The 17,014-nt window shown below is 37.8% G+C and overlaps 1 protein-coding gene across 2 annotated transcripts in view; it reads left to right on the top strand.

The window, feature by feature from the left end:
- CDK19 (cyclin dependent kinase 19) overlaps window positions 1–17,014 on the top strand; it is a 166,106-nt gene that overhangs the window by 41,738 nt on the left and 107,354 nt on the right. The window contains exon 2 of one of the 2 annotated variants that reach the window (XM_040627639.1): window positions 706–767. The exons of the other annotated variant lie outside the window; for it this stretch is intronic. The gene's annotated coding sequence lies outside the window, so the exon portion shown is untranslated. The remainder of the gene's footprint in view (window positions 1–705; window positions 768–17,014) is intronic. 2 annotated transcript variants of the gene reach the window in all.

Here is a 17,014-nt window from a genome sequence, read left to right as displayed (position 1 = left end):
ATTACTGTCAGACTTGGCATTAGAATATCTTTTTGGTTCTATTTTTCCCTTTTTCCTCTACCATGTCCTCTTCCAGGTCTGTTTCTAATTGTTTTTCTCACATATTCCCAACAATCTCATATCCTAAGAAGGAATTTACCTTGAGCTGTTGGGTCTATCACACTCCATTTTGTGAAGAATATTTTTCTACTTAATCTCTTTTATATTCCTTATGTGTGTATTGGCTCTTCACATAATTTTATTTTTTATTTTTATTTATTAATTTATTTTTAAGTAAGTTCTATGCCCAACATTGAGCTTGAACTCACCACCCTGAGATCAAGGGTCCCATGCTCTTACGGACTGAGCCAGCCAGGTGCCCCATCTCTCACATAATTTTAAAAATTAAATTGTTCCTTTGACCGTATATGAATTCATACTTTATTGCTCTTTTACTATTTCAAAGAGTATAAATCACTTCTTTTGGTGAGAGTATACATTAATTAAGGCTCAACTTTTGCTTTTTTTCACGTAATTAGCTACATAATATATAATGAACTCTAAATATTATCAATATATTGTTGATTTGCTTACTGTCAAATCTAAAATCCAGTTTCCTTGGCAGATATGTAGACTTATGATAGGCATTTGGCATTTTATGTTTTGGGCAGTGTAACTTTAAATCTACATAAACTTCTCTGCCTTTTGCCTCTGCTGTGTTCATAGATACCAGGAGGGCTTCGTGTATGGACCTCAAGCGTTGGAGGTAGCAGACTTTTCAGCAGAAGGTAAAGCAGAGTGTTGCCTTCTGGTGTCATTGTGTGTGTGTGCTGGGGTGGGTGAGAACTCTTTACAAATGTCATCACAAATAATTTATAATGATGCATTAAATAATATACAAAATTTAAGACCAAGTTGTATAATTTTGTTCAGTATTATTAAAATCCATACCAAATAGAAAACTTCAGATAGAACTAAAGACTAAATTTCACCCTCTGCTGTTAACTAAACAGTCGGGGTGATTAAGAAAAGAGAACATTAGCATAATGTATAATATCTACAGTCTAGCTTTCTCAGACCTAGCTTCATGATGATTTCTTCCTGGGAAGTTGTCCAAGTCATTATTCATCTGTTGTATTCTTCCCTGCTGCTCCTTTTACTGAAAGATTGCTTCACAATAGAGGCAGCCTGGTCCGTGACTCATGACTAGAGGATAGACATTCTTGCTGGAGGTCCCATGTGCCAAAAATGTTAGTTTCCAATATGTTAATTACCTCTCTTTTCAGAATGTGTTAATATGCTCTTCTCTCAAGTTAGTTCTTGTTTCAGTAGAGAAACAAACACATCCCACGTATTTGTAAAATATGTTTTTATAGAGACCTTCTTAATGAGTTACTTTTTAAGAAAGTAATGTGACACACCTTTCCTGGGTAGTGCTTCTTTGATTTTTTTAAAAAATAGAAACATTTTGCCTTTTATGTGCCAGATATTATAGATACTACTTTCTGTGAACTTACAAAACCATTTATGAACTTTCTTTGGATATACTTGTTTAGAGGTTTTTTGTTGTTGTTTGTTTTGTTTTTACAAAAATCTGTAGCCGCTAACAAAATATACTCTTAGATATGACATTCATAATGTGGCTAGTTTTTAGAGAGATTCTCAATGGGAATTAGAGGAATGGTGTCCTTATGTCTTCTAGAAATTTTATTTGTAGTGGCTGCACATTATACCTTATACGTGGGTTGTATACCTTATGCAAAGTCAAAGTTAGTACATATATATGTGTGTATATATATATAAATATTTCTTTCATTTTTCTCCTATTCAGAGAAGCTTCTTTTATTAACTGGGAGATAGTTAATGAGAGGATAGATGAGTTTCAGACTGTGTATTGTGGTTAGTTGCAACCTTACCTCTTAGGCCCTTTCTCCTTTCTTTTTCTCTTTTCGGTGGCCTGTTGGAGGATATTTTCTATTTACCAGTAATATTGGAAGTAATTTCTTGAAGGCCTTTTCATGCTTCATTTTCAGGCTAGTTGGCTCTACAGCCTTATATTTTCTTCTGAGTGTGGTATATTTTGTTACCAATTGAGAATCTCAATGTATTATTCTAAGCACTAGTATAAAAGATATAAAGCTCTGCTTCTGTCAAGGCAGAGAAAGACTCTCCTCCCCAGGTCCTCACCCCCCAGTTTCTATGAGAAAGATGTGATGAAACGGATGGCTCTTAAAGTATTTTTTCAAAAATAATTGCCTTTATTTTGTAGAGCAGTTTTAGGTTTACAGAAAAATTGAGTGGAAAGTACAGAGAGTTCTCATATATTCCGTTACTGCCTCCTCTTCCTATAATTAATGTCTTGCTTTAGTGTGGTACATGTACTGTAATTGGTGAGCCAGATTGTTACATCATTATTAATTAAAATCCACAGTTTACCTTACGGTTCACTCTTTTGTTGTAGATATTCTGTGGGTTTGACAAATGTACAATCACATGTATTCATCAATATGATATCATACAGAATAATTTTGTTGCCCTGAACATATCCTGTACTCCACCCATTTATCCCTGGCTCCTTTCCTTTGAGCCCTTGGCAATCACTGGTCTTTTCCTGTCTCTATAATTTTACCTTTTCCAGAATGGCATAGTTGTAATCACGTAGCATGTAGCCTGAGATTAGCTTTTTTCATTTAGTAATAAGCGTTTTAGCTTCCTCCATGCCTTTCCATGGCTTGATAGCTCATTTCTTTTTAGTGCTGAATAACATTTCATTATCTGGATATACCATAGTTTATTTAAACTAAACATTCCCCTACTGAAGGATATCTTGATTGCTTCCAAGTTTTGACAATTATGAATCAAGCTGCTATAAACATTCGTGTGCTGATTTTTGTGTGGATATAGTTTTAAATTCATGTAGGTAAATACCAACGAGTGTATTGTTGGATCATATGATAAGAGAATGTTTGGTTTTGTAAGAAACTGCCGAACTCTTTCGAAGTGGCTATATCATTTTGTGTGTCCACCAATAATAAATGAGCTTTACTGTTGCTTCATATCCTTGTCAGCATTTGATCTTCTGGATTTTAGCCATTCTAATAGGTGAATAGGGGGCGCCTGGGTGGCGCAGTCGCTAAGCGTCTGCCTTCGGCTCAGGGCGTGATCCCGGCGTTCTGGGATCGAGCCCCACATCAGGCTCCTCCGCTATGAGCCTGCTTCTTCCTCTCCCACTCCCCCTGCTTGTGTTCCCTCTCTCGCTGGCTGTCTCTATCTCTGTCAAAAAAATAAAATAAAATCTTAAAAAAAAGATATAGGTATATAGTGGTATCTCATTTTGTGTTTTAATTTGCAACCATGTAATGACATGTGATGTTGACCATCTTTTCATATGCTTATTTGTCATCTGCCTATCTTCTTTGGTGAGATGTCTGTGTAGATCTTTTGCCCATTTTAAAATGGGTTTATTTGTTCACTTATTGTTGAGTTGGTTTTGTTTTGTTTTGTTAAAGTAGGCTCCATGCCCAACGCAGAGCTTGAACTCACGACCCTGAAATCAAGACCTGAGCTGAGATTAATAAGAGTCGGACACAGTTAACTAACTGAGCCACCCAGGCGCCATGCATTGTTGAGTTTTAACAATATTAGATTGTATATTTTGAATACCATTCCTTTAATAGATACATATTTTGCAAATATTTTCTCTCAATCTGTGGCTTGTGTTTTTAGTCTCTTAAATGTCTTTTACAGAGCAGAAATTTTAGATTTTAGTCAAAAGTCATCTCCAAACTCAAGGTCATCTAGATTTTCTCTTCCATTATCTTACAGGAGTTTTATTGGTTTGTATTTTACATTTAGATCTATGTTCCATTTAGAATTAATTTTTGTGACGGGTGCAAGGTCTGTGTCTAGATTAATTTTTTTGCATGTGGACGTCCATTAGTTCAAGCACCATTTGTTGAAATACTGTTTTTTCTCTAATGCTATCCTTTGTTGCTTTGTCAGAGTTTATTGACTATATTTATGTGGGTCTATTTTTGGACTCTCTATTCCGTTCTGTTAATCTGTCTGCCTATTCTTTTGCCAGTGCTGCCCTGTCTTGATTACTATAGCTTTATAGTAAATCTTGAAGTTGGGTAATATCAGTCTTTTGCTCTCTTCTTCTTCAATATTATGTTGGATATTCTGAGTCCTTTGCTTTTCCATGTCAACTTGAGAGACATTTTGTCAATACCCACGAAATCACTGGCTGAGATTTTGATTGGGATTTTGTTGAATCCATAGATCACATTGGGAAAAACAGACATCTTGTCAATATTGGGTCTTCTTAGGCACATGCATGGAATATCTCTTCCTTTATTTAGATCTTTTTTGGTTTCTTTCCTCAGTTTTCCTTGTATAGATCTTGTACGTGTTTTGTTAGATTTATACCTAGATTTATTCATTTTTTGGGTGCTAATGTAAATGTTATTGTGTTTTTAATTTCAATTCCAACTTTTCATTGCTGGTATATAAGAAGGTAATTGACTTTTGTATATTAACCTTGTATCTTGCAACCTTGCTATAATCATTTATTTGTCCCAGGAGTTTTTTGTTGATTCTTTAGGATTTTCTCCAAAGGCAATCATATCTGTATACTTTTTATTTCCTTATCTTAACTGTATTCCCTAGGACTTCCAGTGTGATATTGAATAGGAGTGCCTTGTTCCTGATCTTAGCACGGAAACCATCTAGTTTCTCTTTATGAAGTATGACATTCTCGATAGATTATCCTTATCAGTAGTATAAGAGATATAATGTACTACTCATATTAGGTCATAGGAGGACTCCTTCCCTTCACTGAAATTTCTCTAAGAAAGATAGGATTAGAGGCGCTCAGATGGTTAAACATCTGCCTTCGGCTCAGATCACCATCCCAGGGTCCTGGGATCGAGCCCCGAAACAGGCTTCGTACTCAGCAGGGAGTCTGCTTCTCCCTCTCCTTCTGGCTCTTCCCCATCGCTCATGCTCTTTCTCTCAACTGAAAAAATAAACTCTTAAAAAAAAAAGAAAGATAGGATTAAATTGATGGTTATAAAAGTATTTTAAATTATGGGATTCAGGCAGTTTTTCATATAATACCTTTAGTAACTGCACACATTACTTAGTTCCTCTACTCTCTTGTCAACTTCCATAGAACAAAGATTTTACCTCACTGTATTATAACACTTACAGGGTCTAATAGGCATTACAATAGGCAAAACTGTTTGTTGAATGAAAAACTTAATTCTAGACTCTTAACTGTAAACCTCTGTTAGAAAGGAGGTAGAAAAGGGAGATAACGAATAACATCAGTCCTCTAATCAATTAATCCATAAAATATTTGATTGTTAGTTGATAGGTATTGTGATGGCTACAAAGGCACACATGATAATGACACCTCCTCTCAGAAAACTTATTATCCATATAGGAAATGTTAATTTCAAATGTTATGTTCCATTTTTGCTGATATTTGCCAAAAACTCATATTCCTGTGTCACTTCCTAAGCATTCTTTTTTTGGGGGCGGGGGCAGAGGGAAAGGATGAGGGATAATTTTTTTTTTTTTTAAGTTTTATTTATTTTAGAGAGGGGTGGGGAAAGGGCCAGAGAATCTCAGGCAGAATCTGCTCTGAGCGCAGAGCCTGACCTGGGGCTCGATTTCACGATCCTGAGATCATGACCCAAGTGGAAACCAAGATTCAGACGCTTTACCAACTGCACCACCCAGGTGTCCCCAGAATCTTAAGCAGGCTCCATGCCCAGGTTCTCACAACCCTGAGATCATGACCTGAACCGAAATCAAGAATTGGACACTTAACTGACTGAGCTACCTAGGTGCCCCCCTTCCCAAGCATTCTGATTGAAGTGTCTATTCATGGACTTCTTTCATATTATTCTAAGAAAAGTTTACAATTTTGATGCAAGAACTGACAGTTACTGAGCCTATAGCTAGACACAGTGCTAGGCATTTTATATATGTGATCTCAGTTATCTTCAAAACAGTGTACAGTGTTGTTACTATTATTCTCAATTTACAAGTGCGAAAACTGGTAACCTGAAGGTATAAGTAACTTATTAACTGTGTGACTTAGTATATCAGGTGTATAATTCCATATCCCATGCTCTCTAAATCATACATTATGGAAAAGTACCATACAAAGTGGTATGTGATGAATGTCATGTGTATAATACAGAGTTGTACTTGGTGAGTGCAGAGAAGAGAGCTTTGACCTTAGACTGGAGTGTTACAAAATTTCTGGAAAGCTTGTCTAATGGATAGGAATAATAAGGGGAAAGAGAGATCAAGGGGATTTATCACTGTGGAAAAGACAGAGGATCAAAAATAGGAAGTATTTTGGGATTCGACAATATAACATAAAAATATAAGAAAAATTCCTGCTGTAGTAGTAAAATGCAATAGAACAAATTTTGTCTTTTATTTTATTTTTTTTTAAAGATTTGATTGATGGATTGATTGATTTAGTGCATGCTGAGTACAGATCCTGATGGGGGGTTTGATCCGATGACCTGACCTGAAATCAAGTCCCTTAACAGTCTGAACCTGTCTTTTATCTTAAATGAGAACTCCTCTCCTCCATTTTTCTCTTAAAATCATTTCAACTGGGTTGGCTCATTAGATTTTGAGTATGAGAGAGTAGATCACAGAAGCACTGCATAACGCCCGTGTCATCAGTTCCCAACCTTATCTTAGAGCAATCAGTGTGGCAAGTGCAGAGAGAGCAAAAGCCTGGGGAGAAATGGATGATCAAGGGAATCTTAAAAAAAAGGATTTTCCTAAAATCAAGTATGTTTTATTTATCCCTTCCTCATATCTCACAGATAGCCATTAATATGCTAAGGCTGTGGAGTTTCAGAGGCCTAGAGGAGGTAACCATTGTTTTCCGTGAACTTAGTGTTTAGTTTGGGAAGACCAGAGTAAAGTAAATAATTAGAAACCACTTATCAGCGTTAAGTACCAAATCATGTTGTTTACATTGTTTTTAGTGTAGGATCATTTTTCTTAAATGATGTTCTTCAGGGTTCTGTCCTCTCTTCTGTTCTCAAGATTTCATTTTCTAAATGCTATCACATCTGTCTCCAGTCCCCATCTCCCTTCTAAGCTCTTGGTTCATCCAAATGCCTTTTGGGCATCTCCATTTAAACAACGGCACAGTCCTCTCAACTTCAACTTACCAAAAACATTGAATCACAAACACACAGATTGCTTAAAATCCTTTTTTTCTTGGGATAAAGTCCAGTTTCTTGGGGGCACCTGGGTGGCTCAGTTGGTTAAGCGTCCGACTCTTGCTTTCGGCCCAGGTCATGATCTCAGTGTCATGGGACTGAGCCCCATGCTGGGCTCTACGGTCAGTGGGGAGTCTGCTTGGGAGTCTCTCTCACACTACATCCCCTCAGTTCTCTTTCTCTCAAATAAATCTTAAAAATAAAAAAAAAAGGTCCAGTTTCTTTAATGTGGCTTACCTGTTCTGCTTGATCTGGCCCTGCCTCCTCCTCCCCTAGCTTTATCTTGCTTTCCCCTATTCTAAATCAGCCTTACTGAACTTCAGATGCATAGTACTCTTTTGCCTGTGGTACATGCTGTTCCCTTTTCCGGAAGGGGAATAAGAAGAGATGAAGCTGTAGTGATTGAAAGCACAGACTCTGGAGACAGACTTCCTAGATCCAGGCAAATCCTGAATCGCCACTTACCTAGCTGTGTGATCTAGAGTGAGTTCCTTAACCTCTCTGTTTTCAGGGTCCTTATCTGTATGATGGAATGGCAATAGTATCTGCTTCAGCATATTGTGAGGATTAAAAGAGTTAGTATAGGTGAGGCTTTTAAAGTGGTGCCTGCCTCATACTAAGGACCATACGAATGTAGCTATTATTATAACTCTTATTATAAATGTGTTGTGCTATTGGATGATACTAATTTTTATGTTTTAAAGATGTTTTAATGATAACAGAAAAAATACATTGTTTCCTCATAAATTATGAGTTGATTGGCTGGTTCTTATAATTGGTATTTATCTTTTTTCCTGGGTGAGCAGCAGCTTTATATTCTTAACATCTTGTTTTTTAGCTTTTTAGTGACTAAATTTTGGTCTTAGGTTGACATTCTCATGAGAAGGATCATTTGACAACATTAGGTTTACCCGACTTTTTATACAAACTAGTTCAGGTGAACCTCCATGGAAACTTCTATTTATTTTTTAAAAGATTTTACTTATTTTAAAAGATTTTACTTATTTATTTACTTATTTATTTTATGAGAGAGAGAGGGAGAGAACATGAGTGGGAGGAGGGGCAGAGGGAGAGAGAATCTCAAGCAGACTCCCCACTGAGTGCAGAGCCTGACGCAGGGCTCAGTCTCACAACCCTGAGATCTTGACCTGAGCTGAAACCAAGAGTCAAACGCCTAGCCGACTGAGCCACCTAGGAACCCCCTCCATGGCAACTTTTAAAAGAAAATTAATTCTTAATAGCTAATAGCTGACTTTTTACTTTATCATTTATGGCCTATGCTGATTAAAGTTTTAAGTAAAGTCCTTTAAAGGATTTCAACTTTTTTCTTTCAAGTGTATTTCAGAGATTGTGGATTATGATGGTTCAAATGGTTTGGGATCTAGCAAGGATACTTACCGTATTATTAAATAGACTCTCCGAAAGGAAAACCTCTTGTTTCTCTTTGTGTTCACAATTCTACTTAAACCTAGCACTTCCCAGAACACTTCTGATACCAGATGTGTGGCTGTTTTCTCATACGGACCGATTCTCCAACACCAGCTGAGTATCCTACAATTTAACTCAGTTTTGACACTAACTGCTTGAAGTTGGGGCAGACTCCACAAACTAAGGGCTCAGACCCACAAGACTGCCCCCAGCTTCAGACCCCCATGGAAAGTGGTGGGTTCCCAAGTCACCTACAACTTCTGTCCAACTCAGCTACAAATTGGAGGTTCCTAAGACACCCTCCGCAAGTTCAGTCATTTGCCAGAATGGCTCACAGAACTCAGGAAAACAGTTTAGTTACTAGATTACTGGTTTATTACAAAGGATATATAGAGAATACAAATGAACAGCCAGGTGAAGACTATATAGGGCCGGGTCTGTTTCTGGAAGGTCTGGAGCACAGGAGCTTCTGTCCCCATGGAGTTTTGGGATATGCCACCCTCCTGTCAAGTGTATGTGTTCTTCTCCACCAATCTAGGGCGCTTAGAACTCTGTACTTCAGAGTTGAGGCTTTATTATGTAGGCATGATTGATTAAATTGTTGACCATTGATTTTTAACCTCTAGCCCCCTTCTTGGGGATGTGGGTGAGGTTGAGGGGTGGGGTGAAAGTTCTCAACATCTAGTTTTCCCCCTATCAACTAGCCCCCATCCAGTGGTTAATGAAGAACTTTCTAAACATCACCTCATTAACATAAACTCAGGTCTGGTTGAATGGGGCTTGTTATGAATAACAAAAGAGTTTCTTTCACTTTTATCCCCTGGAGCTTTTCCAGGAGCAAAACCCAAATATTATAATAAAAGATGCTCCTATGCTCTAAACACTTAGGAAATTATAAGGGTGTTAAGAGATGTGACCCAGGAACCCTGGAGGCAGACCAAAATATATATTTCTTATTCTATCACAATATCACATTTTCTATTATCACAGTAGTTAAGGTCAGCCAGGAAAACATGCAATACCTAAATTTTATCAAAAGAAGATTCCTTAGTGGTCTAAGTTTGGCAGAAACTTGAGTCGTATGTTGAAAAACTGATATATATTTAAATTTTAAGTGTTGACTTTGAATTTTGAAAGAGGACATCAGCTGCCTCCCTTTTGACTCAGACTTTTTAGTTGGGTCTTTCTTTCCTGTTTGTCTTTTGGCTCAGGCAGAAGACCTGGAGGGCAGAGCATCCCCTGATGGGAACTGAAACGACCTACTGAAGCAATAAGGACTGACCTGAGCCTATAAGACCCCCTCCCGGACTGACTCCATGACAATGATCCATTTGACTTTCACTGTCTACATGCATGTACCCACCCACCTTTGCCCCACATTTTCTTTATATAAACCTGGAAATAGTTTCACCCGTTTGGAGACAGTCTTTGAGAGGCTAGTCTGCAGTCTTCCCGCTGTTGGCCTCATGGAAATAAATTCCTTTCTTCTTTCACCACACCCCCCTCTCTGCCTTTGGGTTTTGTCAGCGGCAAGTGGCCAAACCTGGTCTGTTTGGGACCCCTGGAGCCAGGTGCTCTTGCCCCCAGTGCCATGGCTCTAGTCTTTACTGTTAATTTCTTTTGAGTATTTATTTTTCATGGAGACTTAACTATTTGCGATGATTTTGTGAAGACTGAAATATGAAATGTACCCCAAAGGAACAAGTTGTTGATCTAGTTCTATCTGGTCTGACAGTGCTAGGTTTGAGAATGACAAAATATTTATATTTTTCTCCTTTCCTTCTAGAAGGAGATAGTAGGGTTCTGGTAAGTTTTTAGATATGATTACTTTTCCATTAAAAAGTATCGGTGTTTGCTTATTACTGTTATTTTATCTTCCAGAATACTTTACTTTTGTCTTTAGAAAATATACTTTTTAAAGAAGATTTTCCAGATTTTCTATATGCTGAAAATATTTTTTAAGTTTATCAAGACTAATAAGTATGTTTATTTCAGTGCAACAAATGTTTAGTTTCTACTATTTTCTAGGCACTTTGTTAGCTCCTTAAGAATAGAGAAATGAGTAAGATAGTCTCTCCTTCCTCATTTGGGAATTGGGAAATAAGACATGAGTCAATTCTAAGTAATTCTAATAACAAAGTAGAGTATGGTACGGACCTTGAGAGAGTTTGAGCAAAGTGCATGTTCTACTGGTCCATGTTCTTGCAAAACATCAGTAGCTGCCAAATACGACCAGCTTTCCTCTCTTGCCTCCTGTTTGACTGTGCTTCTATGCTTTTGCCCAGCTATGTTTTAATACTTGTCTTTTGGCTTCCGTATACAACTTCCTTGTTTTTCTTTTAACTCTCTAATTGCTGCCTATTAGTTATTTTCCTCTTCAGTTTTGTTCTATTAAGAAAAGCTTTGTAAAAGCAAAGTTTAGGGACTCCTGGGTGGCTCAGTGGGTTAAGTGTCTGCCTTCAGCTCAGGTCATGAACCCAGGGTCCTGGGATCGAGTCCTGCATCGGGCTCCTTGCTCAGTGGGGAGCCTGCTTCTCCCTCTGTCTGCTGCTTCCTCTGCTTGTTCTCGCTTGCTCTCTCTCTGACAAATAAATAAATAATTTTTAAAAAAGCAAAAAAGTTTGTAGAACAGTGAACATCCACATGCCCTCCAGCTAGATTCAGTTTTGTTTCCATTTTTCTGTATTGCTTTATCTCTCACTCTTTATATATATATACCTGTGTGTGTGTCCTTTGTTGCTGTTGAACCATTTGAAATAAATTGCCAGTGTTATAACATGAGACCCCAAAACTACTTAAATCTGTATCTCCTGAGAATGAGGATATTCTGCATAACCATCACAAATTATCCTCTACTTAAGAAAATTAATAAAATAAAAATAAAAATTAACAATGATAAAATCGTCTGGTCTATAAATTTTTTTTTTTTTTTTTAAAGTAGGCTCCATGCCCAGTGTGGAGCCCAGTGCAGGGCTTGAACTCACAACCCTGAGATCAAGACCTGAGCTGAGATCAGGAGTCAGGTGCTTAACTGACTGAGCCACCCAGTGCCCTGATTTCTTTTTTTATTTGAACTACAGTCTAGTCAAGATTTTCATGCACACTATTGATTGTTACATGTTTGAATAGACTCCCCCCCACCCCCAATCTACCTTTTTGGTGAAAAAAAAAAAATTTTTTTTTTTTTCTTTTTAGGAGCCAGGCCAATTTTCTTGTAGAGTGTCTCACATCTAGATTTGCCTTTCAAGGTCTTTTGAAAGCCTCTCTTCCTGTAGCTTGTTGGAGGGTGGCATTAATTAGAGGAGGGCTTACTAACCCCTCCTCTGTGCTGTGAGTTATGGGTCCTATTTTTAATCCTCTAAGTTCTTTTTTTCTTTTTTAGATTTATTTATTTATTTGAGAGAGAGCATGAGAGAGCATGAGTGGGAGGGGCAGAGGAAGAGAGAATCTCAAGCAGACTCTGCACTGATTGCAGAGCCCCACGTGGAGCTCGATCCCATGATCATGAAGTTATGACCTGAGCTGAAACCAAGAGTTGGACGATTAACCGACTGAGCCATGCAAGCGCCCCTAATCCTCTAAGTTCTTTGGCCGTCAGTGGATTTTGGGGCCCTGGAAGTCCCTTCACCTCTGCTGTGAGCACTGTTAGTTTACCCTGGTAGGTAGGTGCCATGATATGAAGGAGCAATGGCTGCCATCTTCAGTTCTTTTTTTCTGCTGTGCACTTTCTCTTGTGATCACATTTACTTCTATGGTTTTAACAGTTCCCAGTGTAGTGATGTTTTCTCTTCCAGATTCCATTTCTGTTATTTCCTTTTGTTCATCTTCTTCTGGCCATATAGTAGCCACTTCAAAATCACCGTGTCCAAAATGAATTTATTCTCTACTTGTGAACTGGCTCATTGTCAGTATTCTTTATTGGGGGGGTAGTGTAGAAGGTGTAGTGTAAGTGGCTTTATTTTTACTGAGACAAGACTCTGGCTAGAAATCTCAGTCATCTGTAGCTGCTTCTCTGGCTGTTCAACTCTCTCATACACATACACAAATGTGCATACACATTTATGCATCAAGTATTTCTTTAATGCCTTCAGTGTGCCTATGTATATTTGGTTACGGTAGATGAGTCTATCTCTGGAATGCCTCTTGCATACATTCTTTCCATTCTTAACTGTATTTACTCTGATTTTGGTCCTTATCAACTCTTTCCAGAGCTTTTACACTATTTGCCCAACCTCTGGTTTTAAATCCTCTGATCCATCCTGCACACTGTCTGCTTGTCGAGAATACCTGTTTGATCATATATTTCTCTTGCTTACTTCTGATGGTTTCCCATTCATTGTACAGGAAGAATGCCAACTTATTAGCACACCATAGAAGACAATGCTAATTCTACTTTGCTCTTTTTATGTTATTTCATCTCTCGTGTTCCAGCTATTTAAGTCTTCTGCTAATTTCTTGAATATAGCATAGGTTTTAATCTTCAGACTTTGTCCATATATTTTTGGTGTCCGTAGGGCCCTGACCCCTCTTTTTTGCTTAATGAAATCCTACTCATCTCTCAAGGTCCACTCAGGTGTTCCCTTTGAAAATTATTTACCTGAAAGCCTTCTGTCTATCCCCTCCACCAGAACCAAAGCCTTTCCATTCTTTATCTGATGTACTTTTGCGTATACATCTGCTGTAGTGCTTATCAGATTGTGTCCCTTGCTGGTGTGCCTCTCAGTGTAAAGGTTCACAAGGGAAAGGATCATCTTGTTCTTCCTCCTGTTCCTAGAGCCCAACACAATGCCTGGCACACAGCACATTCTTAGTAAAATATTTCGAAAAGGAAGTCTGGCATTACTTGCTATATTACCCTCTGTAACAAGTAAATCTGATTTGAAATTCAAGAATTCTCATAGGAAGAATATATTTTATATTAAAAGTTTGGTTTAGGGGCACCTGGATGGCTCAGTCAGTTAAGCGTCTGACTTTAGCTCAGGTCATGATCTCAGGGTCCTGGGATCAAACCCCACATCGGGCTTCCTGCTCAGCAGGTAACCTGCTTCTCCCTCTCCTCCCTGCTTGTTGCTATCTCTGTCTGTCTCTCTCTCAAATAAATTCTCTAAAAAAATTTTGGTTTACACTGAATCTTTGCTAATGATTGCTTTTTGTGTAATACGATCTTGAATTATTTGTTTTAAACTTAACACTTTGATGCCTTATGTCTTAAAGTATTACTGCAGAAATGTTTGTTTTAATTAAAATAACTTCTGAGCAACACAAATTTGCCATAACAGGAATTTCTGAAATTTTATCATTTTAGAGCCTTTAAATTAGTAAATGTTTATCTGAATTGGAATTCTGAATGAAGGAAATAGTATAACATGAAAGATTGTTTTCTAGAGAAGGAGATACATTATTCAGTTTTTAAGAAAACCTAAATAAAGGCAGTCTTTCTAAAGAATGAAGGCAAAAGGATGCCTGGGTGGCTCAGTTGGTTAAGCATCTGCCTTCAGCTCAGGTCATGATTTCAGGGTCCTGGGATCGAGTCCCACATCAGGCTCCTTGCTTGGTGGGGAGCCTGCTTCTCCCTTTGCCTGATGCTCCCCCTGCTTGTGTGCTCTCTCTCTGATAGATAGATAGATAGATAGATAGATAGATAGATAAATAAAATCTTAAAAAAAAATGAAGGCAAAAAGATAAATGCTTGTCAAATTTCCATGTTGCAAGGGAATCCTGAACTTTAATAAGGAGACCATTACTGTATTTTGGTGATGTTTAGAGAATGAGTAGATGAAGTGTTTGATAGATGAAGACGTAAAGAAGGTGCTAGTACTATTTGACATTTTTCATTAATTAGGGGAATACAAAATATTAAGAGTAACTTGTGTTACAGGTTTTTAATATTTCAGAATTATTTTGAAAGTCTATTATCATTTAAACAAAAAATTCCTGATAATTAAAAATATTATAGTGTTGAACTGTTTATGAGTGAAATGGTGTGGTGTCTGGCTTTTATTTCAAAATAATCAAGAAGAGGATAGGCAGTAGGAATAAGATTGGCCATGTGTTAATAATTGTTGAAGCTGTGTGACATACATAGACTATCACTGTCACTTATTTTTTCGTTCAGTTTTGGAAAATTTCATGAAAAAAAATTTAAAAATATTATGGTATTATATAATAAAGGAAAGAGTTCCCAAATAAAGAACCATTACTGTTAGGCTGGCTGAACACTGAGTTCATGATATTGAAAAACTCGGAATGATACCAACGTAAAACTAAGTGATCTTTTTTGGGTTTTGTTTTTCCAATTTTTTTATTCCATATAGATATGTTTTCCCCTGTATGATGTGGAAGCCTCTTAATCTGTTAAGCCCAATCATCACATATGAAAAGAAAGGGATAGGATATTGATTTATGTCCACATTCTTGAAGAAAAATTTGTTGGTAAGCTTGGGTGTCATATTGTTTGAAGAATGTCTTGTTGATAACACCTACCTATAAAAACTGGTAATATTGTACCATCTTGGAGACTATATCTCTGATGATTTCATTATTTGAGTTCTACTCTTAAGGTTTGCAAAAGGAATTTGACGAATTCATAGAAAAGTTTGTCTTCTCAAGGGATGTGAGAGAGAAGTGTTCAGAAATTGTTCTGCCTTTTGTCTTTTCTTCCTTCTCTGTCTTTCCCCCTTTTCCCTTTCTTGCCTCAAGTTCTTTTCTGGATACCAAGAAGGTCATCTTTGTGCTTCTTCCTCTAATCCAATATCATATATTGGAGTCCTTTCAATCTGAAACTACTATGGTAGTTCCTCAGTAAACACCTTTAGGGCATCTCCCTTTTGAATTGCTCAGATATTTTCGGTTTTGGTTGGAGTTTTTCTTTCTATCGAAAAGAATCATTTGTGAGCTGAAGGACCTTGTGAGATCTGCCCAAGTCTTGTTCTTTGTGGTATCATCCTCCCCATCAGCAAGCTGAGAACCTCAGACTTCTCCTTGATTCAGCTTTCTTGATTTTACTATTTGTTAACTTGGTTCCGCCAATTCCTTTTTTATTTATTTTATTTTATTTTATTTTATTTTATTTTATTTTATTTTATTTTATTTTTTAAGATTTTATTTATTCATTTGACAGAGATAGAGACAGCCAGCGAGAAAGGGAACACAAGCAGGGGGGAGTGGGAGAGGAAGAAGCAGGCTTCCAGCGGAGGAGCCTGATGTGGGGCTCGATCCCAGAATGCCGGGATCACGCCCTGAGCTGAAGGCAGATGCCCAACTGCTGTGCCACCCAGGCGCCCCTGCCAATTCCTTTTTTATTTTTATTTTTTTAAAAGATTTTATTTATTTATTCGACAGAGATAGAGACAGCCAGCGAGAGAGGGAACACAAGCAGGGGGAGTGGGAGAGGAAGAAGCAGGCTCATAGCGGAGGAGCCTGATGTGGGGCTCGATCCCAGAACGTCGGGATCACGCCCTGAGCTGAAGGCAGACGCCCAACCGCTGTGCCACCCAGGCGCCCCTGCCAATTCCTTTTTTAGAATGACTGTCACAAGTGTTCCTTCTTTTCTCCAGTCTTACTGTTACCACTCTGTTATGGAGAATGTTGGACTTGGAACTGGAAGATTTTGTCTCAGCTCTGCTTCTGGCTGCTTGCCTACCTTCTTCATCTTTAAAATGAGGAGGGCTCACCAGGGTCATCTTACTCCGTTTTGGAGCTAACATTCTATTACAAGAATCTGGGTCCTTACCTGCTCGCACTTACATTGCAGTCACCTCTTCATTGTTTTTCACACCTCTAATCTCAGTCCTTCCTAATGAGATTAATCTTCATATGTAACTTTAATTGCCTGTAGAGTAGAATCTTAAATTTCCTGGTCTCCATTTATTCATGCCATCATTTCTCTGGATAGCAGTGTTCTCATTTACACAATTAGACAAAGTGGAAACTGCATCCATCTTCAGAGTCTTCCTTTCTTTCACCTGCAGAATCAAATTGGTTACTAAATTCTGCCAGTTCTGACTCAGAAATGTCTTTTGAATCCATGTTTGTTCTCTTCTGCCACTGTTCTAATCTAGTTCTTCATCTTCCCTTATCTGGACATTTGACGCAAACTACCAGATGTTTGCTCTGCCACCAGTTTCTAGTTACCACAGTTATCTTTCTGAGCAAAGATCTGTTAACTACCTTTTCTGTTCTAAAAACCTTACACTGTTGACATATGGAACACAAGTTTTTTTTGCAGGACTCACAGGGTCCCTTCCCTTTACTTTCTAACCTTGTCTCTTGCTCCTTGTCATCATACCCCAGTTTCCAGCCATACTGAATAGTAGCAGTTTCTGGAATATGCCTTTGTTATTTTT

Source organism: Ursus maritimus, unplaced genomic scaffold (genome assembly GCF_017311325.1).
Source record: "Ursus maritimus isolate PB19 unplaced genomic scaffold, ASM1731132v1 scaffold_13, whole genome shotgun sequence".
NCBI classification, from domain to species: Eukaryota; Metazoa; Chordata; class Mammalia; order Carnivora; family Ursidae; genus Ursus; species Ursus maritimus.
The sequence above is the reverse complement of the archived record's forward strand: the minus strand, read 5'-3'. Positions and strand labels throughout refer to the sequence as shown.